Raw genomic sequence first — 5339 nt, forward strand, 5'->3', positions numbered from 1 at the left:
TAGATGTTTGTATTAAAGCTCCATACAGTATAAAGGTAGATGTCCATGTGTAGTGTGATTATAAAGCAGCTCTAGGTTCTATATTAATACTGTGAAAGTATCAAAGCCTCAGTCCACAGAGAAATGCACACAGCCTGTATTCAGAAACTGAGCCTTAAAACCAGCCGTCAGGACTTCCTGTCACTTTGTGATGTCACAACTAAGCCCCGCCCCCTCACCACCTGGACCCACCATCCAACAACAACTTTGCAGGATTTGGTTTCTCTCATAGCGGTTTCACACTGGCAGGGCTCCGGCACGGTTCTGGTTCCCGAACGCAACTGTGAACCGGCCGGCACGTTCAGACTGAAAAAATAATTTGTTCAGAACCTGAAAAGTCGGTTTGCAGCGGAACCAAAAAATAGTTGGTTTTTCCTTGCGAACTGTGAAATCATCAGTGGGCGAGTCACTTAAGATGAGCAGGAAAGCAGGAAGGAGAATGAGCAGGAAACCGTAACCATGTTATATACAGTAGCTTAGTAAAAATAATTAATGCAGACTGATTGTAAAACATTTATTTCTTGATGTAAATGTGGTGGTTTGTGTCCGTAGGCTCCAGAGCCCCGAGGCAGCGCTGCTCCTCTGTCCAATACACACAGGAAGCTTCACTTTACATCATAGGTGTCAAAGTCAAGGCCCGCGGGCCGGGACCGGCCCGCCAGGCGGTCCAATCCGGCCCGCGGGACAAATGTTGGAGTTCCGTTTCTTTCGGCCCTCTCTCAGCAGTCTGCTGAGCTCACTCCCCCGCCCCTCCCTCACAGATTGAGTGAGCGCCACTTCTCCTCTCCCCCCCGCCCCTCCCTCCCTCCCTCAAATTGCAGCGGACAACAGAGACACAGAGCCGCCGACTCTCACGTATTGACTACTACAACACAACAACAGCGGCTCGTTGCGTAGTGTAAGGACAGCACCGACATTCACCGCTAAAGTCCTGCTCTTGGTCCAGCTCGGCTCGAGTTCTCACTGGGCCTGAAAGTTAAAACCCAACACGGTCCGACCTGCTGATGAAGCCCCGGCGCGACGTGGCCGGACTCATTAGCGCAAATTCTCGATCCGAACCGGCGTGTCCGGTCGGGTTGGTGGGGCAGAACCGGCCTGGGGGCAGAACTGGCCCGGTGATAAGCCAGATATAACCTGTAGTTACGTATCCACGCACAGCTGGGAGCTCAAAGCAACAGAGGAGGGGAACAGAGAGAGAGGAGAGGGACAGCGCAGCTACAGGTGTGTGTGTGTGTGTGTGTGTGTGTGCGTGCGTGCGTGCGTGTGTGTGTGAGAGAGAGAGAGAGCGAGAGAGAGAGAGGGAGATGTATTTTTCCTATAGCTACAATTTAATATCAGCCCAATACCTACAATTGTCTGTGTCATTTGCCACATGTGGTTTTGACCTAGAACTGACAGCCTTTTTAAGGATTTGCCTCTGACAAAAATATTAAGCCACTACTGGCTGCTAATTGGTGGAAACTCATAATTACATCATGGAAATAGTATAAATAGGCTATTGTATATCCTATATTGCCATTCAGTTAAAAAAAATATTACAATATTACTTTTGGTTCATATTGCCCAGCCCTAAATTTCAGAATGTTCATATTTTTTTGTAAAAAGGATAGCTCATAAACTGTACACATCTTAATAATGTACTTTGCACAAAGTACAAAGGGAAAAATGTGGAGTTCTTGTTATTTACAGGTTAATATGCAAATGCGATCATTTTACTGTTCCGGCCCTCTTGAGATCAAATTAGGCCGAATGCGGCCCCTGAACTATAATGACTTTGACACCCCTGCTTTACATTCAAACTAACTAATGCTACTGATACAGCTGTTAGATTTCATCACTGAGACCAACATTTATCTCCTAAAAATAATTTAACCAGCCGGTGGTAAACCTCTAAAAACCTGCGGGTAAGTTAATTAGCGATGGTTTTCTCCCCCCGGGATGACGACGGAGGTTGGCCGGCCGAGCAGCTCTGCAGACCGGCTGCTGCCTCTGTGATGTCCCAGTCGCTGCGGAACTTCACTTCTCTGAAAAACATCGGAGCAAACGTCTAAACAGCCGTCGTTTGGATAAACTGGCCGTATATTTGGGATCTAAACAGCTACTTTCTCACATGAAAACATATTAAAACTTAATAAAGTAGATCATCTCTCCTCCAGTCAGTACTGTAGATGTTTCAGAGTTGTAGCAGCAGAGCAGAGGTTCCCGGCCTCCTGTCTGATCGTGAGTTCGATGCCGGGGAAGCAGCAGCAGCAGTGGTTCAGATCCATCACTGGGGGGATTGAATGGGGACGAGTGGGACTGAGAGAGTTTCACAGCTATTCATAGAAAACGGTAAAATCCAGAGACAGATGCATGTAGGTCAGACCTGCTGGACCAGAGCTAGAGGAGTCACTGCTGGTTCACCACGCTCACTGGGAGGAGGAGGAGGAGGAGGAGGAGGAGGAGGGAGGAGGAGGAAGAGGAGGAGGAGGAGGAGGAGGAGGAGGAGGAGGAGATCACACATAGGGATATAAGTTACTGTTACAACCTGGAGCTGAGAAGAGAAGGAGGAGAAGATAGAGGAGGAAGAAAGGAGGAGGAGGAGGAGGAGGAGAAGAAGAGGAAGAGGAGAAAAAAGGGGAGGTAGAGGAAGAGGAGCATGAGGAGGAGGAAAAAGAGGAGGAAGAGGAGGAAGTAGAGGAGGAGATCACACATAGGGTTATAAGTTACTTTTATAACCTGGAGCTGAGAGGAGGAGGAGGAGGAGAAGATAGAGGAGGAGGAAGAGGAAAAAGATGATGGAGGAGGTAAAGAAGATGAAGAGGAGGAGGAGAAAGAAGGGAGGAGGAGGTAGAGGAGGATTAGGTGAAGGAAGAGGAGGAAGGATGAAGAGGAAAAAGGAGAGGTGGAGGTGAAGGAGGAGGAGGAAGAGGGGAGGAGGAGGTAGAGGAGGAGGAAGAGGTAGAGGAGGAGGTGAAGGAAGAGGAGGAGGAGGAAGAGAGAAAAAAGAGGAGGAAGGAGGAGTAGGAGGAAGGATGAAGAGGAGGAAAAAGGGGAGATTGAGGAAGAGGAGCAGGTGGAGGAAGAAGAGGAGAAGGAAGAAGGAGGAGGAAGAGGAGGAGGTGAAGGAAGAGGAGGAGCAGGAGGAAAAAGGGGAGGTAGAGGAGGAAATGGAAGTTGAGGAGCAGGTTTAGGAAGGAGGATGAGGAGGAAAAAGGGGAAGAAGAGGAGGAAGAAGCAGAGGAAGAAGAGGAGGAGGAGGTGTCAGGATGGAGTGAAGCCTCCTTCTCTGTCACCACACAAACTTTATTTCTGAGATCCAGATGTTTTAGTCTCTGCAGCAGCTGTATTTGTCTGTAAACATCAGCAGATTCTTAACAAACAGACGACAACAGATCAGAAAACTGTCTAGGAATCATCCTCTTCTCCACATCACTGACTGTGACTGAGTATTATGGGATGTTTGGGGCCGATATCAGGGAGGAGGAATCAATTCATCTCACTGAGAAACACTTTGTATCAGTTTCTCAGTTGTAGTTGTAGTTCATATGCAGAGTTTGAAGACACAGAAAACCAGTCTTTACATCACTGAGACTGAGACGACTCAGACGACAGAGACTCTGATCAGATTATTGATCGACTGGATCGGACCAGAGCACAGGACACCAGATTCTGGTTTTGTCTGGAGGTTGAAGGAGCTAAAACGATAAAAGCTTCAGCCACAGAGAGAGTGAAGTCCATGGAGAGAGAGGTAAAAAGTGTGTAAAAAAGTCCCAGTGAAGTTGCCTCAAACCTTCTGGATATCAGACGTTCTACTGGACATTTTGTTGAACGCAATTTAATCCAGCTAGGCTCAGAATTAGATTTTGGCGTCTAATCGGACGTCTGTTTACATGCAACAGAGAAAATGGAATAACAGACGTCGTCCTCCTCCTCAGGTGGTGATATGCGGCCCCCTGTCCTGTCCTGTTGACTTTTCTGTCCCTGAGTAAAAAACTGAATATAAACAACTTCATAAACTTAATAAATTCTCAACTACAGTCCCCGACCAGACGCCGGTCTGAGCTGGGTTCAGGCTTCCTTTCCCTCTTTTTTTTGTTTAATAAAACACAACCTCTCGCTGGTCGTACTGTGTGAAATGCACCGAATCGGTGCTGAAGCATTTATTTTTTTATTCTTTACTTTGCCGGGTTCGCTTCTCTGCTCCACTTTGTGCCGTCTGAGCACATGCATCGTCCAGTTTCAGTCCGATTAAGGCGAATACGTGCAGAAGAAAATGTATTTCCAATCGCATCATCTGGGTGTTTTAATCGGAGTTGGAGAACTCTTAGGCAGCCTAAGAGTTCTTGTAGCCTAAGTTAGGCTACATGAACTTCAGTTGTCCAGTTATAGTCGGATTGAGGCAATAATTTGTTTTTTCAAGTGTCATGTAAACGTACTGACTGTTGCAATTTTTCGATTGGTCCCGTTTGCGTTCACAAAGGCCGAACTCAAACGTCCAAAAACTGTAAATAAACGTCACATGTCTTTGGGTTATTGGTCAGACAGTTTAGGTGAGTAGACGACGTCCTGGCTTGTTTTTATGTTGCCGATCCAGACCGTAGCTACATCAGCAGACTTTAATGCACCGCGCATATGAACGGCTGATTTAATAATACCTAATAAGGTTGGTCATATCACAGAAGACGACAGGCAGTAATGAGCCTAACACAACTTTTTTTTTTCTTTTGCCATACGAGCAAATTAATTAAAGCAGAAGTAAGGTGAATGTTTGTGTTAATCTAAGTCTTAAATAGTTGTATCTCCCGACAGCAATCACTTCTATAGAGTGTTTGGTCTGAAACACGGGTCTGTCAGTCACTCTGCTCTGCTCTGAGCCCAGGAGAAAACTTTCCTTGTATCCTACAAGTTTTATCCAATGAGGAGAGAGAACGGCATAAAGGGGCAGTCCTCTCTGTGTGTGCAGCCAAGGGATGCGCGTGAATGTAGTGACGTAGGGACGAGGGCGGGGACTGCTAACTCCATCTGCTGACAGGAAGTTAGCCACAACCACCGGATCGCTTACTTCTGCTTTAATTAATTATTAAGTTCACAATCGCAAACATGTAAAAATAAAGTAGTTGTCTCATCATAACAGCAGAGTCCATGCATCTACTTTAGTGAACGAATGAAATGATGTGTAAAAGGCTTCCTGTTATCGGTGCAGAAATAAACCGCTCTAGAGTTCTCTTGATATCTGACCGAGACCTGAGAGCGGTTGGTTGGTCGGTTCAACCGGACTAAACACTAAACACTAAACTAAGTGTGTTTCTCTTCCTCAG

This window comes from Trachurus japonicus, chromosome 15, assembly GCF_045865225.1.
Source record: "Trachurus japonicus isolate A0001 chromosome 15, Traja_1.0".
NCBI classification, from domain to species: Eukaryota; Metazoa; Chordata; class Actinopteri; order Carangiformes; family Carangidae; genus Trachurus; species Trachurus japonicus.